This window comes from Rosa chinensis, chromosome 7 (assembly GCF_002994745.2).
Source record: "Rosa chinensis cultivar Old Blush chromosome 7, RchiOBHm-V2, whole genome shotgun sequence".
Classification (NCBI taxonomy): Eukaryota; Viridiplantae; Streptophyta; class Magnoliopsida; order Rosales; family Rosaceae; genus Rosa; species Rosa chinensis.
Window position 1 is genome coordinate 50672563 of NC_037094.1, and position 19836 is coordinate 50692398.

Sequence of the window (19836 nt, forward strand, 5' to 3'; positions counted from 1 at the left end):
CCAAGTCTTGTGCAATCAGGAAAGGAGAATCAAAATCAAATATGGAGTCCTGATTACATAAGACTTACATTGGTCGAAATTAGGAGAATATGGAAGTGTATTTCAAAAAATTAATCTACTTGCTAGATTCAAGGTTGATCTGTACTTTCTTTGGTGGATTTCTATTGGTTGCATGATGCAGAAGAAGTAGAGAAAGACCAAGACACCAAGGTTTGGCTATGCACTATAAATAGGGGAAGGATTGACGTTAAACATTGTCACCAAAATCCTAAATCAAATTCGTAGTACCTCCCCCTTTACTCTCAAAGTTTCGGCCCTCTCCCTTGTGCAAGCATTGAAGCCATGAAGCAAGCTCCATCATCTCCATGACATCCTTGCCATAGCCTCCATCCTCTTGAAGTTCATCTTGCATTCATAAAGTTCTTCAAAAGTGTAACCATGTCCATCTTTATTTTGTTTTTGGTTTTCCATACTTGTAATTCAAAACAAATTTTTGTTTTGTTATTGTGGATGTTTTGAAATTTTGTTAAGTTAAAATTTATGTATTGATGTTTAGTTTTCAAAACCATGAAGCATGATGAAACGTTTTAGATTTTATTTAAGGGTTATTATCACAAATGGTACCTGAACTTATCCTCTATCTTATCGATGATACCTGAACTTCAATTTTGATCACAACTAGTACCTGAACTTTTCGACTTCATTTCAAGTAGTACCTACCACTAACTTCCGTTAAAAACTAACATGTGCAAAACACATGACCTATATTCAAGAGTAGTTTGACTAAAATACCCATTAAAATAATTTTGTTTACTAGATATTTTGATCAATTAATATGTTCATAAAAATATAAGTTCAATTAAAAATGAATCTCTACCCTCTTATGAAAATAAAATTTAAAAACAAGATCTCAACAAAATTTAATTGTTTTATAGATACAGACAAAACATTTCAAATAAAACTATAAAACATTTTTTTTTGACAAACTATAAAATATTTCAAACCAAAATCTTATCAAAACTTTCGTAATTTTTTTTTCCTGTCATTCATATATATTTTTAATTGAAGTTGAAAGTTTTTCCTTTTGATAATCTCATTTTTTTATAGCCATATTGCCACAATATAAGTGAAAATAAGTGATATTACAAAAAAAAAAAAGGTAATTTTACAAATTTATCCTTGAAAAATGAGTTACATTTTTGGTACATGTCAGTTTTTAACGGAACATTAACTGAAGTTAGTGATAGGTACCATTTGAAATAAAATCGAAAAGTTCAAGTACTAGTTGTAATCAAAATTGAAGTTCAGGTACCATCGATAAGATAGATGATAAGTTCATGTACCATTTGTGATAATTACCTTTTATTTAAATGCAAATTGCGATTTCAGATTGTGTTTTTGAATGATTGTTGGTTTTATGCTTCAAATTATCTTTTATATGTATGTGTTCTCTGAGTGAAACTTAGAATTATGAGTATATAATTGTTTCTAGATTAAAATGCTAGCGTTCTAGGTCTTAATTCTCAAGTAGAAAACTTATGAAACTTAGATAAATCAACAATGAGTTCTGCATGCTCCAACTTGTGTGTTTTGTTTAAATCAATCAAACTTCTATATTTCTTAATGCCGTAATTGAGTGTTGCTAGTGAGTAGCGTTCTATGACTAGAAATGCATATTTAATAGGCTTAGTAATGGTGCGTTCATCTTGCTAAGCAATTAAGGCAAGTAATAAGTACTTTGTATGCGTTCATTTTTGTTCGTGGTTGATTTCTTTCTAAAACATATATTGATTTGTGATTTGTGTTTGATAAACTTGTTTTCGTGTTAATGATGGTTGACTAAATCTCTATATCCATTCCCCTTATTTTGTCTTGATTCTTGGTTTGATCGATCACTTAGGTTAGATTAATATAATACAAACTCTTTAAAACCCCCCATCTTAGATTATAATACATACCTATACTATGTTTTATTTTCGTTTCATACTTTGTTAATGACTTAGACAGGAGTTCCCTCAATCCTCAGCTTAAAATGATCCCTACTTACTCATCCTACTATCTGATGTAGGGTTCAATTTGAGAGTGTCAAAGAAAATAGTTTCGAGCAGAACAATTAGATTACATGAGACAGATAAATTGATTTTACAGCAAGCGTCCCTAAGTTGCAAGAAAAAAAATAATACAGGACAAGTAAACTAGTAAAGCTTGATAATCCACATAATGAATTGCTCTTAAAAGAAATGCAGGACAAGTAAAGATTAAAGAGAAAACTTGGTCATAAATCACATTGCTTTATTCATCTAATAACTAAATATAAAAAATTCATTTACAATTACAATCGTCTCTAAAGTCTAAACCATCCTAAGTCAAAAAAAAAAAAAAAAAAACAAATTCCATTTACAAATTACAACACTACAGAATGGTGCAGAAGTGGAATAATAAACTAATAAATATCAACAGATCTCTCCTTCCTCCAATTCATCCACGATCTCGCCTTCCTCCAACTCAACTTCTCGTAAATCATTTTTGCCTTCTTCCTTGATTTGGAGACCTAGCCGCTCCAATGGCGACATGTGTTGCCCTTCCCAACAATCCCAAGACCAAGCACAATCACATCGAGTTAAAATCCCAAGTTCCTTAAGGGTGCAGCAGTTTGGCTGCTGAAGCTCACATTTAGTGAGTGCTTCCATTTTGTCAAGAGCAAGCCTTTCTCTTCTCCTTTGCCGTTACACTCGGGCTTGTCTTTCCTTCTCATAGTCGTCTTGTTTCTGCTTGGCCTCGAGATCAGCCATCCTTTGTGCCTCTCTTAATTGTGCTTCAACTCTCTCGTTTTCTTCAAGCCGCCTCCTCTTTGCTTCTGCAACTTCTTCGGATTGCTTGTCATCTTCTCAGCTTTCCAAATAAGATTGACAACTGGATCTTGACCAATGCACCACGGAGTTTTGTTGATGAGAGTGGAAAAGACAAAGTAACAATAGCAGTAGAAGACAAAGACTTGACCACCTTCATCATCTTCTTCTTCTGATCCACACAGAGTGGCAGTGGTGAAAGTGGTCGTTTCTTCTTCAACTTAGGGATTTTAGGGAGGACTGAATGTGGAGAAGAAGATGAAGATTGAACCCTACTTTGTCAGTAGGAAAATTTGGGGAACTTCATCTGCTTCATCATCTCGTTGTGATTGCTAGAAGATATCATATGGGTGACCATGGGATTCAGAAACCCTAAAACCATATTGAATTCAACTAAACAGTGAGCGAAGAAATTGAAATTGAAGTTGAAATTGGGAACGAAAACTAGAGGAGAAAGACAAGAGGTTGGTGTAGAATTAAGGAAACGTTCCTTTTTCCTTTTCCTTTTTCGATTCAGAAATGGAAAATCCTCCATCAATGAGGATTCACAGAGGACGTAGTAAAGAAAACGCTTAAAAAAATGTAAAAATAATCAAAATGATTATTATCTTTTTATTCACTTATACATTTCTCTTTCTTTTTTTTTTCTCTTTTATATGAAAGCCATCAATAATTTTCACAAAACCAAAAGGATAAATATGGAGGTTTTGCGGGAATACTTTTTGTTCTTTTATGGATTTCCAATGAGGACTCTGTTTTAGGAAAATTGAATTGGGAGAGAATTGAGTCGTACTTTCATTGATAATAGGGGCCTCTTTATATAGAGGATTACAAGCATAGAGATAGAGTTGTACAAGGAAACATAATCGTACATTGATTGGATATCTCCTAAGATTCTCCGAGAATATCTCTAATATAAACCATATTTCAACTAGAGCAAGTAACCTCAAGTTTGGGTCAGACACATATTCTGGATTTACTTGAACACTCCCCCTTGTGTCGTCCAAACGTGGTGCTCCTCTCGTTGCCTCATTAAAAACCTTGCCGAGTAACAAAAACCCTGTGGGACAAAAAATAACATCGGTCAAAGGGGAAAAAGAGCACAACACACCCTTCACGTTTTGAGACCATACATGTAGACATTTCCCCCAGATGTCTGCATCTCCCCCTGATGTCAACGGTCATGGGAGTTTGGATAACTTCCGTAAAAGATGCTACCAACATGTTTCTCGAAAGTGGAATAATGACTTAGTGAGCAATTCTGCCACACTGTCCTCAGATCGAACCTAGTTCACTTTGATCTTGAGGAGAGTCTGTTGTTGCTGATTATGCTTGGTGTTGTCGCTTTTGATGTAGCATTTGTTTCTTTATTCAAAACAAGTAGCATTATCTTAAATGCTCGTAGACTCATCTGTGGTAGACTTCAAACCACAATTGTTCGAACATGCGTAATTATGGATCCAATCCATATACATTTATGAACCACTTTGTGAAGAGCAATAATCTCTGCATTGTTCGAAGATATAGCGACTAGGGTCTATTTATGTAGACCTCCAAGATATCATGGTCTTTACCCATGGTGAACACTTAACCATTTTGGGAATGACCTTTGTATGGGTCAGAGAGATAACCAACATCAGCAAAACCTTCCAAAACACATGTTGTTTTGGGATGGGGATGGTGGACGCAGGCCAGTGTTGGCGGCGTTCCTGGTGTGTGATGGGTCTGAATTCATCATCTCTCTATAGAGATAGAACGAGCCCATATCAAACGTACATCTCAAGTACCGAAACATATCTTTTACACCAATCAAATGGCGTCACGTTGGCGCAGAACTATACCTTAGCAAACAAGTTCACTGCAAATGAAATGTCTGATCTTGTGCATTGAGCTAAGTACAATAATGGGCCTATTGTACTCAAGTAAGGTACTTCTGCCTCTAGCACATCTTCGTCATCATCCTCCAGACGAAGAAGATCCTTTTCAGGATCAAGACTACAGACGATCATGAGGGTGCTTGAAGGTTTGACCTTGTCAAAATGCCTAAGCATCTATCGACACGATGCTCAAGTTCCAAACCGAGACATAATCGTGTTCTCCCATAACCCTTCATCTCAAAATCGGATTTCAAGTGTTCAGCGGTTTCCCTTAACTTTTTAAGAGCTTCTAATGAAGATCATGTCCAACATGAACCGCGATGGAATCCAAAACTTGTTATGGAAATGCGTGGGCATATCCCTTCCCAATCAAGTAGTCATTTTAGCAAGCATTTCAACCTCTTTGTAAACGCGTTCCGTGGTCAAGAGCCACTTGACTTGGGTAAATGTAGTTCACCATGAACCTTCGTGTATATTCTTTATCTAGATCCCTATTGAGATACGTAGTAACCACATTTGTAAGCTGCATGTTCAGTTATTCAGAAACTACCAAACTGACAGGGTAGTGGAGTGCAATGACATCCATTACGAGAGAATATGTCTCATCGTAGTCGATTTCAAGGAGTTTTATGAGAAGCCTTGCTCCATAAGGCGAGATTACCATCTCTTTTTCTCACTACGCTTTCTAACGAAGACCCATTAGTCAACAGGTTTTATGTTAGGAGGTGTTGGCATCACTAGCTCGAAAACCTTCCTCTTCGTTAGAGAATCCATCTTAACCTGGATCGCATCTTTCCATTTAGGCCAAATCTCTCTACGTTGGCATTCATTCATCAACGGAGTGTGGTTCGATATCATCTGACTCAACAAACTCATGCGCAATGAAATGTGCAACTACATCATCAATTATGATGGAGTTTCTATCCCACGTCTCATGTACACTAGTGTAATTTTCATAGAGCTCTATATTCTCAGGAATAGATTATGACATTGAGGCGTCCCCTAACGATAACCATAACCCGGAAGATTCTCATGAGACAGATTTTGAGTCTTGATGATCAAAGGATTGGAATGTGCCAAAGTATCCTTCGAACTCACGGGCCTCCCACGCATCCTAGCTGGGGCAATGGACTATAACGCCAGGGTGCCACTCTCTTTGGCGTTGGCACCATGCCTACCTCTGTGTAGGGTGGCGCTACTTCTTCTCGTAGGGATGTACTTCCTTGCAGCCATGTTTGCAACATATTTTTGTGATCTCGTCACTTTAACAAAGATCGAGATGAGACATAGTGGGGACAAGCCACGACAATCCCTGTCGTTCCTGCTGAACATCCGTGTTCTTATCTCCCCCTAACGACGGGAAGACTGTCTCATCAAAGTGACAACCCGCAAATTTAGCGGTAATGAGATTGCCTTGCAAGGGCATTAAGTGGCGAACGATTGTTAGAGTCTCAAATCCAACGTAGTTGCCCATTCGTCTATAAGGACCCATCATAGAGCGCTGTGGCGGCGCAATTGGCACATAAATGGCTCACTCAAATGTGCATAAATACGATACTTGTACCCAGTCACTAGCTGTAACGCAGAGGTACATTGAGTGGTGATGGGTCGTAGAAGAATTAGCATAGCTGCATATGATATTGCATCATAAGGAGATTGGTGCTCATTAGCAATGTCTGGACTACTATCGTAGTCGTTTTCGCAAGACCATTTGGGCATGGGAATATAATGTCCAACATCAGTCCCATTGCAATATCCATCGAAAGTCTTTCGATGTAAACTCTCTAGCATAGTCAAATCCAATTGACAGAATAGGATGATCTGGGGAGTGAGCCCGTTGTCATATGATATGTGCTAGGAGTGGAACATAAGCAGCATTTATAGGTGGACAATGGCACAACACGTGACCAGCGTGTTTGCGTGTCAACCAACATCATGAAATATTTAAACGTCCGCAGGTTGGTTGAAATAGTCCACAGAATCCCTACGAATTCTATGTAAGAACAGAATGAGTATTTTCATATCCTTTGCATAGGACGGTCGCAAAATGAGCGAGAGGCTTTAGAAGAAACCAATGAGAATTTTGGTTAGGCCTGAGCGTCTGAAATGTTATTTGAAGCAAGTTGGTGATTGCAACATCACCTAGGGAGCCATTACCATGATGGACGTCATCCATGGCGTTATGGATAGGGACTGCGCCAGCCCTAGGCTGGTGGTGGATGGAGGCGGTGCCCTAGGCAGCTGCGTCGGTCACACTTAGTCCATAAATCAACTTTTGATTCATGCTTCATTTCGCTCGAAAGAAATGATGTCCATGTGAAGTCTTTAGTAGAAGGATCATCATATCATGACTAGGATGATCTATCCTGTCGTGACAAAGCCAATATGTGTCTAAATCCAAGAGATCTTCTCTCATAACTTTATTGGATTAATAGCTCGAATAGTGACATAGAATCCACTAGAGAGATAGATAAACTTCTCTAAGATGCGCTTTTGTTCGCAATCATTAGAGGTATTGCAAAGGAGCTCATTTCCGTTCTCTACATGCGTTTTCACATGGAATCGGTTGGCTACTCATAGGTGTGATTTGCCCTATGAGCGTAGAGAGTTTTTGCGACAGTAATCAAGGTGCCTTTTGGCAAGGGGAACTTGGGCTATTCCATGTCCTTGAATTAATACTGATGGCCCAGCCATTGTAGTCACAAAGTCATATGCTTAGAATCAAAATGGAGAATGAAAAGAACTCAAAATTTTATTCATAAGCCAACGGAGTTACATCATTGTCTCTTTGACCAAAGAAAATCTAATCCAAAATGATAGCTAATGCAAAACAATAGTAGTCATCTAACTTCTTTCAGTAATTCCAAATAAATGTGACCAGGTGAGTAGAGAGATGTTGGTGGAGCAATGCTCGCTTAAGTACCACTAATCTCAGAACCTTCCTAGACATCACACTTACTTTGAGTGAGCCTACTTTGAAGAAAAACTAAACCGTTGGCATTTACTACAAAAATATATGGCAATTGCCTATTACATCTCTTGGAAAAATAAAGACTTAAACAGAATTGGCGATCTATTGATCCCAGCCAGATTTGTAGGCTTCAACCCCTCCACTCTCGATCATCTTCTCGATCTTCTTGTTCCATATAGTGAGCTTCTCTTGCTTCACAATATGCTTTGTAGGCGGTGACGATTTTTTTACGAGCTCTACAAATGTGTGCCCAATGATCAGACACTCCACATCGAGAACATACATCTCTTTACTCAAACTCCATTGATTGAGGCGCTTTGAAAGCATTATTCAGATGGCTCTTAGTGTTGGTGGCGCCACCAACATGGCCAGAGGCGTTGCCTCCTTCTCTCTTTCCACGTTGACCTCTTCGGTTCCCTGTTCGCCTATTTTGGCTATTACCTTCCCAAGTAGAGCGATTATATGGACCAGAAAGTCCAGAAGTATCCCTACGGTTAGGGTTTTGCTCTTGGTGCCTTCTCTTAGGGGCGCGACTATAATTGGATTCCGGAATATGCTCTGTTTCCACAAATCTAGAATTATAGTTCTTCACAAGGATGTTGTCATGCTTTTCAGTGATATTCATAGCTCCAATGAGCTCATGAAACCTTGTGATTTGTCTTGCAGTAACATCGATTCAATAGTTCTTAGCAACCATCACTGTAGAGACGGGGAAAGTAGAGAGAGTCTTCTCAATCAACATCACATTTGTGATCTCTTTACCACAGAATTCCATTAAGGATTTAATGCGAAGTGCTTCCGAGTTGTAGTCAAGAACTGACTTGAAATCACAGATGCGGAGGCTATGCCATCTCACTTCTAGGTCAGGAAGCAGGGAGTCACGGACGTTGCCAAATCTATCTTCGAGTGAGACCAACAGCCTTCTAGGGTCTTCTTCATTCATACACTCGTACTTGAGCGAATCATCCATATGACGAGTCATTAGGATGATGGATTTTGCCTTATTTGCCTCTAAGGCTGCTCTATTTGCTTCCAAAGCTTGAGCTTGCTCAACAGTTAGCACGTCCTGGCTAGGCTCGAGAATCGTATCCAAGATTCCATCGGCCTTGAGATGCTGGCGGATATCACGAACCCACCTATGATATTCAGAGCCAGTTGTTCCCAATGGAGCAAAGTCCAATTTATTCAGGTTACTCATCCTGAAAGATAACAAGAAATTAGGGTTAGTTTCGGAGCGAAAAAGGCTACCACGAAAAGATATAAAAAAATTTAGCGTAGTCGCTTCCAAGAAATTAGGAATTTCCGAGCGTAGTCTCTTCCAAGAAATTCGATTCCAAGAGGGGTTGGATTAGATAGAAACAATGATGTTTGCGGTCGATCATTTTATCTCAACAAACTCTAAGTTTGGAGAACTCTACAAGCTCCAAGCTTAGAGTGATTACGAACCCCCACAGTTCGGCTTAATTTGATCTCCTCTATGATAAAGAAAGGGGGTAGAAGAAAGGAGGTTGCAAGTCCCCAAAAAAGAAGAGAAATTAAATTTAAAAACTCTAAAAAAAGGGGAACACTTAGTAAAAAATACCTCGAAATAAGTCGCCAGAAAATTTGACAGGAAAAAGTCGCCGGAAAATTGGCCTGAAAAATTGCCAGAAATTGGCCGAAAAGTCGCCGGAAATTGGCCGGAAAAGTTGCCGTCGGTCTTTGACCGGCGTTGACCAGGAGCTGACCGGGTGCTGATGTGGCAGATATGCTAACTGTGTTGCTGACGTAGCTGCTGACTTGGCAGGCTGAGTGGCTAGGGCTCCTCTTTGTAGTTGTCCTTTTTTTTTTTTTTTTTAAGGGCCGGGTAACACCTCTATTTTTTTTTCCTTCTTTTCCTTTTTTTTTTTTTTTCCAAGTTTGCAGATGGGTGTTGGTTTGGAGGCGCGCCTGTGAGTAGGCTGAGTGGGCACGGCTAGGCGTTGCAGATCTGCAGGTAGCTCTAGTGAAGGTAGCAGCAAGGTGCCGATAAGGCAGGTGCAGGTGAGGCCGGTGCTCTGGGCTGGGCTGAAGGTCGGTGCTGCAGCGCCAGTGGAAATGTTGTTGTGCTCTCTTGCAGGAGCTGGACCGCGCGCTGGTTGCTGAGGAAGTAGCGTGGAGGCGGGCTGCTGCAAGGCGCCAGGCTGTTGCAAGGCAAAGAAGAGGCTGGACGGGAAAAGAAAAGGGGAGCAGGTGGGAGGGATGCTGCTACAGGCCGGTTAGGAGAGGGCCGGTCTGGACGGAAATTTGTTATTTTTTATTTTTTTAATGTAGGCGGCAGAAAAGAAAATTTCTAGGGTTTGCAAGAGTTTTTTTTTTTCTTTTCAAAGCTAGGGCTAGAGACTAGTGCTGATAACGTGTTTTAGGAAAACTGAATTGGGAGAGAATTGAGTCGTACTTTCATTGATAATAGGGGCCTCTTTATATAGAGGATTACAAGCATAGAGATAGAGTTGTACATGGAAACATAATCGTACATTGATTAGATATCTCCTAAGATTCTCCGAGAATATCTCTAATATAAACTATATTTCAACTAGAGCAAGTAACCTCGAGTTTGGGTCAGACACATATTCTGGATTTACTTGAACAGACTCTTTATTAATTTTTTTTTTTTAGAACATTTTTCCGACAAAGGCAAAGAGTGTTTAATGAAGTAAATTGGTCTTTGGGAAATGATACACTGCTCACCAAGGCATATAATTTCGATGTTGTTGTGTTTCTTGGGGAATGGTTTACTACAATTATGTGATCTCGATTCACAATAGGATCTCAGTGAGTATTTATACTAGCCATATAAATTGGTTATGCTGCTCGCCAAGACACATGATTGTTGTATTCACATGCAGTACAAAATCCAAACTGAAACTCAATAAAACAACATAAAGTAAAATCCATCAATTCGATGAGAAAGAACGCTAACAATGGAACTTTTGATAGAAAATTTGAGCCATCTTCAAAATTAAGACAAAAAAAAATGCACGAAAACTCTAAATTTGGCCTCCAAACTAGGATTAGCCATAAACTGACCTGCAAGCCCAAAATCGACAAACCCAACCCGCATTTTCGGGTTGGATAAATGAACTCAACACAAATCAGTGAGAGAAAGAAGGGACCCGACCCGAACTGAAGTAAAATGGATTGAATACAGTTCTAGTCCTTAAACCAATTGGTTATAACCGACCCAACCCGACCTGAAATTATTTTATTTAAGTTTTTATTTTTCTAATACACGGTGCATTCTAGTTGGTATGTTTTTAACCCTAAACTCTGACTCTCTCAGAGTCGCAGCTGCGTTTTCATTCTCTTCGCGTCTTCGTCTTCATCTTTGACTCTCTTAATATGCAGAACCTCTCTCATCTCTTCATTCCACGACCTCTCTCCACATTTTCCTCTTAGAACCTCACACTCCTTCACAATCAAAGCTGCCTCTTTTTCGGCAATCGTAGAAGAGCCCAGAATTCATATCTCATTCTGGGTATCAAAGGAATTAAAGTCTTTCTCATTCTCCACCTATTCTTTTGATATTGTCTCATATTTGATTGTCTTTAGTTTAATTTTAGCTTAATTTAACAGGGATTTGCTTTTGTTTTAGATTAATTTTGTCTCAAACTAAGTTTCTCTTCGCTCTCAGAGTCTCAGCTCTTGGCTCAGTTTGTTTGTCTCTCAGTCCAAGTCAGTTCCTCTCAGTCTCAATTAGGCCCGACACCGAAGTGGGTCGTAACAACTATGTGGCCTAACTGAACTTTTTGGTTCAACCTAGAAAAGTTGGCCTGTGGTTTGTGATTTAGTCCAACCAGCTTGAACGGTTCAGTAACAGTTTGGGCCACAAATCGGGCCGCCCAAATTGTGCCCCACCCAGAGTCCAAACAAACTCAATACCTTTAATTTTACCTACCATAAGGATCGACCTGGCGTTTAAAAATCAAAGAGCCCTAAATCACCTTGTTTCCATTGTGACACCACACCGAAACCTAAAGCACATATCTTTGTCAAAATAAGGGAGCCCAAATCAACAATCAAACCAGCTTAAAAACCTTTGCACTTTGGTTTTCTTCCTCCCAAGTTGAGAATCAGTGGCATTTTTCCCTGCCCTTCATGGGCGCTTTTGCCTTTGTTTCGACCTAGATCAGTGGCATCTTGCCTCTATTTTTCCTTTCTATTTTGTTCAAGTCTATTATTATGGTTCCTTTGTTCAAGTCTATTTTGGTTCCTCTTCACCCCACCCATTTTTTTCTAGATCTATTTTTCCTTTCTTCCTCAAATCAATCATGTCTTGTGCTCCGCTGTCTTTGGCGGTTCTATTCTCATGCCTTCTGCCATAGTTCGTAAATTTGCTCTTTGAAACTCTACTGTAGTGGGGTTTTCCCACTAGTGCATAGGAATTCAAACGCATATTTTTATAGGACCGTTGCATATTTTTTAGAGATTTTTTATTCCACGTTGGATGCAGTCCATCAACTTTTTTCCTTTAAATTGTGGTCCTTTGACTATTTTCATTTGTCTATTTTACCCTTCAAGGTAAGTAAAGGAAACAAATTAAAAACCTCATTTTTGCATTTGTTACTCCAAAGTACCAAAACTTGTAGAGGATGAATTTTAGGACATTTTCAAAGCAAGAGATCATGAATTCATCGAGATTTTTATTTTTTATGATTTTCCAAAGTTCAAAACGGAAAAAATCATAAAAAATTGAAAACTCGATGAATTCATGATCTCTTGCTTTGAAAATGTCCTAAAACATAGAAAAGAAAGCATATCATAACAATATAACATACTTAAATGAAAGGAAACAACATGATCACATCATATCACTACCAATGAACCTACCAGTAAGTCAGTAACCCACAATATTTGTAGCAATCCAAAATCACTCTAGATTGAACTGTACCGTTACTCTTGTTTGTACCTAATCTAAATGTAAACTTAAACTCACTGACAATTGCATTTTGTGTACCTAAAATTAAGATACACGTGATGCACTCCCTTCAAAAACCTCATAAGTATTTTACCTTTATCTTAGGCATATTAATGTGCAAAAGAATCTATAGAGAAGGTTAGAACATTACCAATTAAAAGAAATACAAGCATGCATGCAACTTGTCTTGAAAAACTCACCCAAAATCTTATCTTTATTGTAGCTATATAAGTCTGAGATTAAAATTGCTACTTAAGTCTACAATGAAGGTAATTTATACTATAATTGGTTTTATAGTTAAGGTATGCAACAAAAGCCTGGATTGTATCTAAACTAAAGGTAGATTAGTAATATTTAATCGAACATGAAGCAACTGCAATCAAACCAATACCTAAGTAATACAAGAGATCTGAGAGATGATTAGTACTTCTTTTTTCTCCCACATATATTCCACAACATACATCTACCATATAAGAACAATTTTCTTGTCTCTAAAAGGGTAAAAAAAGAAGTAGTTCAAGAAGATGCCTGAGAGGAAAAATACAAAATGAATTGGAGAAGAATACTCAAAGTAATTATATTATTATATAGGAAAAAATTCAGTTTAGTACCTTGAGGTTTGGGGGTAACATCATGTCAATCCCTGCCCTTTCAATTTTATCAGCAACACCCATGTGCTTTCAATTTCAATTTCATTTGTTCCGTCCAATTTGAACGTTAACTTTGACTGAGGGGCCCACTTTGGGGGCTAAAAATGTCATTTCACATACATTTTCTTCTTTTATCCTCCTCTCTCTCATCTCCGATGGTTTTCTTTCTTTCTCTTTTCTCTCCTCCCTTTCTCTTCTGGGCCGCACGACCCTCTCTCTCTCTCTCTCTCTCTCTCTCTCTCACCCACGCGCTGCCACCGCCGGAAATCATGGCGTCTGGCTATCGATTCTTAACACTGCCACCACTACTCAAACCACAGCACAAACCCAACCCAAACCTAAAGAGAATCGATGATTGGCACGAGCCCAGCCACCGTACACAGCCACCAGTCCTTGCCATCTTGCTTCCTCCAATTCCGGCAACTCCTGTAGCACACCGCCATAACTGTTCGACTTAGACTTCGCCGGAGATGAAAATCGAGAAGCCTCGCTGCCAACCTGAAGCCGGACGACGTCATTCGCACCTTCGCCGGAATCTGGGTTTCTGGAAAGACTGATTCGCCATCTCCGGCCATATCCGAGTTGCACGACCACCATGTATGCAATCAGAGCTTCGTTCTCCACCAAAACCCTCTGATTTTGACCCGAGATGCCGCACGCGCCGCCACTGGTGCGTGGACCACCGTAGCTACGCAGTGAATGGCTGTCGGATTTCCAGATTATCTTAGGTAAATTATCTTCCCTTGTTCTCTGTTTGAGCTGCTGCTTGATGTGGAGTGAAAAATCATAATTTCATATTTTATTTTGGATTGTGTGAGGTATGTTAAATTTGTCATCTTGGAGATTTGGAGGAGTTGTTGGTCAGTCAGTGTTGGAGATTGAATTGTTGAGTTCTGGAAAAATTGGAGTTTGGAGGAGAGGGAGCTATATGATCATTTTCGATATATAATCGGGTAAGGTATGAATGGTGAATTGGGTTTCTTGTATGGAAACTCTGAGCTAGAAGCTGGCGGAGGCCACCTCAACATTCCCTTCATCTTCATCTGGATTTGTGGGGCGCCGGAGACGGGGAGAGGAGGATCAGAGGAAAAGAAGAACAAAAGTTTTTTTTTTTTTTTAATGTGGAAATTAAGTGAAATGTCGAATTTACCCCTTTCTCTGGGCCCACTAGCTGAGTTTGTTGCTGCCAGGTCAGCATTTAACGTCCGATTTGGATGTCTCAAAAAAAATTGGGCACGGCTGATTGAAATTGAAAGCACAGGGATATTGCTAATTAAATTGAAAGAGCAGGGACTGACATGATGTTACCCCCAAACCTCAGGTACTAAACTGAAATTTTTCCTATTATATATTATGTATGAGGAGTCGTTCATGGAACTTTAAATAATAATGAGTTGACAAAATCTTAAATGCATCATTATAATAAATGGTGATAACAAAAAAATCATCATTCAAGGAATTTAATATTAAGGGTAGACTAGGATAACAAAATATATCATTAATATGCTCTGTTGAGTCAACATGCAAAAAAAATGAAAAATAATCTTATGTGGCATGTGAGTCATCGGACCACAATTAACAAAAACATACATGTGGAATTGTGGATTACATCTAATAATATATAGGAATCAATTTGGACTTGAAATAAATCAACTCTATTTTTTACACCAATTTAAGAGAAGAATATACATTGTACACTGAGGTTCCTCAAATGGAAACTATTAACATTAAGCTATGTTCAAATCCAAAAAGGTATCTAAGTCAATTGCATAATGATTTTGTTTTAATTTATTGATGATATAAGTTGATCTCCATTGTGAGGTTAATTTGAGAATTGTTGTTCTTCGTTGTGTTTCTGAAATCATCCTCGACTCTTCCCTAGATCTTTCGCTCTCGTCGGATCATGCAACTTGGTGCAACTTCCTTCGTGGCAGTGCAGACGACGCTAATGCGCCCTCCTCCTTGCCGCGCCCTTCTCCTTGCTGGGTCTCTGTTTGGGCGGTTTCGGGTTTGAGCTTGCTTGGTTTGGGCCTTTGAAGTCTTTTCGATTTATTTAATTTGAATTTGTTTGTTTTGCATTTTAAACCTCTAATATTGGGCTCATATTAGTTAGGTCTGTTGTAATTTTTTTATTTAATGAAACACTGTTTGGCCCAAATTTTTTTTTTTCAATAATCAAACTCATAGTCATAGTGGCGTCATCTTTAATATCAGTTCCACATAATAGGGGCAAGAAGATTCTCGAAGTCAATCAACATTACTATTCCTTGTGTCTCTAGACTTCTCTAAATTAACAAGACGGTTGCTGTAAATATTAGTTTTTACAACGCGGGTGAGTGAAGCAACGTAACTAGATCAGATCCCGTAAAAACACAAATTTAATAAGAGAATAATAGTGAACAACTAATAACCATCTTTTCAAGTGCCCACCACAATCAGAAATTCAGAATGCTTGTGGTACTCGCCCATTCCTTCCATTGCAAAACTGAATGGCATTTCTCTGCATTCGAGTATAAAAACAACCTTCGATATATTGGGCACAGACCTTTGCTATCATGGAGTAAGGTTACTCATTATGAGCCCCACATCTGCATGCAACTTCTTCCCCTTCTATAAGCTTCTCCACAGCATCAGAAGGAAGGCCAATCATCTCAAATGTCTTTTCCCACACTTTGTGTTAAGTCTCAACATTATGAGCTTCTTCAGAAGGATTGGTTGGATTGCAATCTTGAGAAATGAAAGTGCAAACAGGAAAGTCATCTGATTTCAACAATTGACGGTACTCTGGAACCAGAGGATCAGTGGCTGCAAAGAGAGAACTCCTCGAACCTGCATTGCAATAAATCATCACAAGGTCAGTTTTCACAATACCTCATTCCCCTATTTTAGTATCTCTTTAACTCTTAAGGAGTAGGAGTTGTCTGTCTATATTTGGGACTCTTCTCTTTTTTATTTTTTATTTTTTTCTTTTTATATAGAATACTTTGGGAGTCATATGTGGAAAAGTAGGAAAAAGCTTGTTGTCTTCAAAACTTTAAACTTCCACTTATTTTTTATGAGAAAAAATATACTCATGAGTCATGACATCATCAGTCAATACTGCTGTTGATTACTGTAGGTCAGTAGAAGGCTCCCTGTTATACTTCACAATAATTAAAAACTGAAAAGAGCTTGCTTCTAGTTATATATATATATATATATGCAAAGCAAAAGGACTCACCTTCTTGAGGGCTAAAGATAAAATAAGGTATCAAACGATAACCAGCTTGAACGATTCTGGGTAGATCCCTCGCCTGCAATTTATTGGATATCAAACAACAGAAGAATAAATTGATAGAACTACAGCATCACATTGGAATTGCAAAACGTTATATGTAGAAAAGTACATAAATCTTTTGATCTCTGTCCTGGACTCAGTTAAAACTTAATAGGATACCCAATGTGATGAGTGTGTAGGCATGTAGGGGCATGCGTGTGTTTGTTTGTGTCTGCAGGTGCACACATGTAGAAGATTTGAAACTAAATATCTAAGGTAATTCTAACTAGATTATCATTCAAAAATAATATAATAACCAAGAAACTACATCCTTCTTCAAAGTAAGAAGATGGGGGAACACATCAACACCAGGAGAAACACATGTTACACAGATAGCAGCTTCAGCAGGCAGCCGCTTATGTAAGACACTACTAAACATAATCTGAAACAAACAAAGCATCAACATGTACAGCACCAAGTGATGAAAAATCTAAACAAAAGAGATGCATAATAACAGAGTAATTAAATAATTTACAAATCACAAGGACTGGCATTTATAGTTCGACAGACCTAGATAGGAACACGAGTGTCCTTTCTTCTAAAATTTGGAACAACCACAATCAACTAAAACTTCTAAGGTACCTGTGCGAGCTTGCTGCTCGAATAACCCACTAAGCTTGTATATTTTCTTTTCCCAGAAACAACGTTCATGTCGTCTGTGTCAACGAACCCAACATAATGCATCTATATAATGGAAAGAGCACTCTTAGATTCACATGATGACCTCTAAAGTAAAGTAGAAAATGTTATAAATAATTTAACTTCTAGTCAATACCTGCATGAACTCAATTGAAGTGTATAATTTTAATTTAAGGCTGCGACTAGATCTAGTTGGTATATACACCAACTACAGTTTTTATGCATGCTTAAGTCACCAACAAAAGACCAAACTATCCAGAACAGTTCAGTGCAGGTTAATATTCCAGTTTTTTTAGAATGACATAGCTTTCCTAGAGTATATATAACCATATGTGTGTGTATGCATATATATAGCTATAGAGTATAAGAACATCCATGCATCTTTTTATGCATGATGATCATGGAACTTACAACAGAATTGACATTAACAATTCGACTTGGAGAGCTTAATAAGGGATGGCAGTAGCAATACTGATAGCAGTGCTGGAGCCAGATGATTCACTTGCAAGTGCTCTTCATACCCATCTTTTGAAAATTTTTGTGGCTCTGAACTCACAACAACCAAAATATACCAATAAATGACAAACCAGATTTTGATAGAAATACTACTACTTATGCATTCCAATCAACTATCTCCAATGACTGAATAGACAGGGAAAGAAATACTAGATGTATGAACAGGAAAACAGTAAATCTCTTAACACCACACAAACTTGCATGTGCTGTTGGATATGTGAGAATGTTAGGCTGCAAGTTCAACAGAACGGCTCTAACTTTCTAAAACAGTAGGAAGGTTCTTTATTTTCACTGAACAGCAGACAGAGGAGATTGACATGATTTGATCAGCTTACCACTACAGTATCTAATATCAAGAGTTATTGGTATTTAGGACCAATATTACAACTAGCATGGTAATGTGTTAGGGAAGCAGTTCAACAGCTGAAAGCTTTGAATTTAAGTAAATATGGCACAAAGACCAACCTCCAATAGAAAATATCCCAGCATTGTTGATAAGAACATGCAAAGGTCCCAATCGTGCATTCCACGCTTCAGAAAATCTCACAACAGAATTCAAGGAGAGTAGATCAAGTTCCATCACCTGTTAAGTTACAACTATTATGTAAGTCATTCTGCATGGGAAAAAATGCACTTTTTTCAGGAAAGAAGAAATTGAAATGATTAGCATTATACACAGAATATGTTCCACTACAGATGCTGACAAGTTGAACCAAAAATAAATTTATTATAAGGTCTCTGGATTCAAACAAGGGCAATTGCCCAATTACTATCTCTGCTTTTCAAAGACCAGGAGTTCATCAAGCAATGGCTTCCTTATTTGATATGATAGCAGACTAACTTCAGTGATTTAACTATTATATACTTCAACAAGATAAAGATTTAAAATGCATATTATATGGAACTTGAGATGTTTGGCCCTGTTATAAATTTATCTTGAGCATTGACTTGATCACCAGAATAAATAGGTTACCTCGATATTGAGAGGAAGGCCCATTCCTGACCATTCATTCTGCCACCTCTGGATCAGCTCCTTAGCTGCTTTGGTGTTTCTCACTGCCATTACAACATGTGCACCAGACTCCGCCAACTGCCTGTTCAATGGATAAGTTACAACCACCAGATACCAGTTATCTAACTGAGCAGATTATCCAAACTTATCATGCAAATTTCTTTCGTATTATTCAATCCAGTAACCAAAAAGAGCTGATTGAGATATGCAAATTATACCTGGCGATTTCGCGGCCGATACCGCTAGTGGATCCAGTGACAATGCATGTGAGATCGTTGACAGGAGGCAAAGGCATTGGGTTTAGCAAATGGCTGGCAGTGATTCTCTGGAACAGCATCTCGTACACCACATAGAACCAACCTCTCAACCACTCTGTCCATCCCAATCCGTCCTTCTTCTTCTTCACTTCCTCTTTCAAATCAGCTGAAGTCGTTTCCATTTCTGCCACCTTTTCCAAATCCACTCCAAAAATTTCAAAACTAAATAAGCAGAAAGAAAACAATGACTATATAATAACAAACCCAATTCTGAACTTGCAAGGAAATAAAGTCCTTTAATACTATAATTCCATCATCATCAGTTAAATTCAACAATTTCAGTTTTCACCCAATGAACCCCAATTTGCATAAACAATTAAAACAAGATTTGAGACACCCCAAAAAAAAAAAAAATCATGGTTAATGGAATCTACAACCCTGACCCAGATCACTAATACTTCCAAAAACTCGAAAAGAAAGGAAGATCACTGCAGCTAAAGTGAAAAGAATGGACTCTTAACCTTAAATCAAATGGCAATGGGTAGTGGGGAGCAGAGAGTTAAGTTTTTGAGTAGAAGAGAGCAGCGCAACTCAGCAGTTATTCAAGTAACAGCTACAGCTTCGCCTCCGCGGTGATAGATTCCGCCATTCAAGATTCTTAAGCAACAGCACAACACTACAATGTCTATATCTGTCATTATTTCGTTTTTGTTTATTTTTTTCAGCCAAGAAGTACTTTATAAATAGACATACCAAACACCAAAGCAATCTAGAGTTTTTTTTTTTTTTTTTTTGAAAATAAGGGCCGATGTA

The 19836-nt window shown here is 38.3% G+C and overlaps 1 pseudogene; it reads right to left on the bottom strand.

The window, feature by feature from the left end:
• Window positions 1-15521: 15521 nt before the first annotated feature.
• LOC112179043 lies at window positions 15522-19535 on the bottom strand (annotated as a pseudogene).
• Window positions 19536-19836: the final 301 nt, after the last annotated feature.